This window comes from Selaginella moellendorffii, unplaced genomic scaffold, assembly GCF_000143415.4.
Source record: "Selaginella moellendorffii unplaced genomic scaffold, v1.0 SELMOscaffold_153, whole genome shotgun sequence".
Taxonomy (NCBI): domain Eukaryota; kingdom Viridiplantae; phylum Streptophyta; class Lycopodiopsida; order Selaginellales; family Selaginellaceae; genus Selaginella; species Selaginella moellendorffii.
Genome location: NW_003314414.1, coordinates 30,001 through 31,911, shown reverse-complemented (window position 1 = coordinate 31,911; position 1,911 = coordinate 30,001).

The window sequence follows — 1,911 nt, the reverse complement described above, 5'->3', positions numbered from 1 at the left end:
AAGGCATATGACAGAGTAGACTGGGAGTTCCTGCAAGCGACGATGAGGAAGATCGGCATTCCAGAAAAGTTTATCGGATGGTCAGCCACCTTATACCAAGGCGCATCAAGCAAGGTCACAATAAATGGGACAGTGGGGAACACGATCAAGCTGCAACGGTCGGTAAGACAAGGGTGTCCACTAGCCCCGTTTCTATTCCTATTCGTGGCCGATGCTTTAGCGCACTATTTGGCAAGGGTGGATGGGCCGGAAGGGCTGGTACTGCCCGGGTGCAGAGACTCATTGCAAGACCTGGCAGGGACAGCAGAAAGGCAGTTGAAATCCAGTGCCTTCGCAGATGACACAGGAATCATCACGTCAGGTTCCCCGGAGAACATGGGCAAGGTCAAGAAGGATTTGGACTTCTTCAACCTGGCAGCTGGCTCAAGAATAAACTGGGGAAAATCGGTAGGAATATGGCTACCAAGCTCTGACCCGCCAAACTGGGGGAGTGAGTGGGATTTCAAGTGGCTGAAACAAGGAGAAACAACAAGGTACTTGGGGTTCCAGATAGGCCGGGCATACGACCCCCTCCCGCAGAATCAAAAAGCGGTCCAGAAGCTCAAAGATCAACTGAAATTTTGGGCGTCACGAAAGCTGTCCTTCTCGGCAAGATGTGTAGTGGCGAATAATATAGTGCTAGGGGCAATCTGGTTTCTGGCGGCATCATGGAACTTGGATAAGAAAACGTTAAGAGAAATGAACAAGCTCATCAGGACTTATGTATGGAAGGGTCAGGCAACAGTATCACGAGGAGGGGCAAAGGTTGGATGGAGCTCGGTTACAAGAGCAAAACAGGAGGGGGGGATAAACATAATAGATATAGAGGAACAATGCAAGGCGCTGCTACTCAAGATCTTTCACCGAATGAACATGCCCGGAAACCAACCATGGAAACTCCTACTACGCCACCAACTGCTCAAAGTCATTCCAGACAGACTAGAACGCACGAGGCAAAATTGGGAAAAAGATGAAAGGTGGCTGTTCACGGAAGGCGCGCTGAAAATGCCAAGACCAAATACTTTCTCTGGGAAACTGTTCAGATTGTGGAAAGAATTCAAGAGCAAGATGGAAAAAAGAAAACCAACAAACACCTACGAGCTGGACCGACAACCAATATTTCTAAATAAGCTATTTCAATATAAGGGGAAATGTTTGGGAGAAACAGAGGACAGAGGAATAGACAAAGTATGCCGGGACCTTCACAGTGCTGGGATGAGAACATTTGCAGAAGCTGACTTGATGATAAAAGTGGGGGACACAGAAATGAACAGAGATAGACTAAAGGCTTTCTACGGGCTGGAAATCTCAGCACACCGGCTGAAAAAGTTCGAAACAGCCTAGGAAGATGCGCGAGGGAACTGCAAACAGAGCATTAGGGAAGCCAGAGAAACGACACCAGCATGGTGGATAACTGAAGAAAAAGTGATATACACGGCAACTAAAGACCAGGCGAAATGTTTTGTCTTCGAGGTCGGGGTGGCTGGTAGACTGTTACCATACAAGGTGCCCGAGGAGAGCTCACGACCGGACATGACAAGAGCAGAGCCAATACGAGTCATACGGATAGACAAGAAAACAGCATCAATGGACCCGATGGTAATAGAGGGCCAGGAAGCTAGGATGTACTGGTTCAGGCAACAAAAATTAAGCGAGCTGGCATGGGATCCGGTGGAATGGAATTGGCGGGGAAGGCAAAAGGAAGAATTTTTTGCCTACGAAACAAGATTGGGGAGAAGGCTCATTAGGCCGCGCAGTGACTCACTACTGGTATCAAGGATGAAACGAGCCAACATACAGGACAAGACACAACAGGCGATATTGAAAGAATTATGGAAAGGACGGTGGGCAGCAAAAACAAGATACTTCATG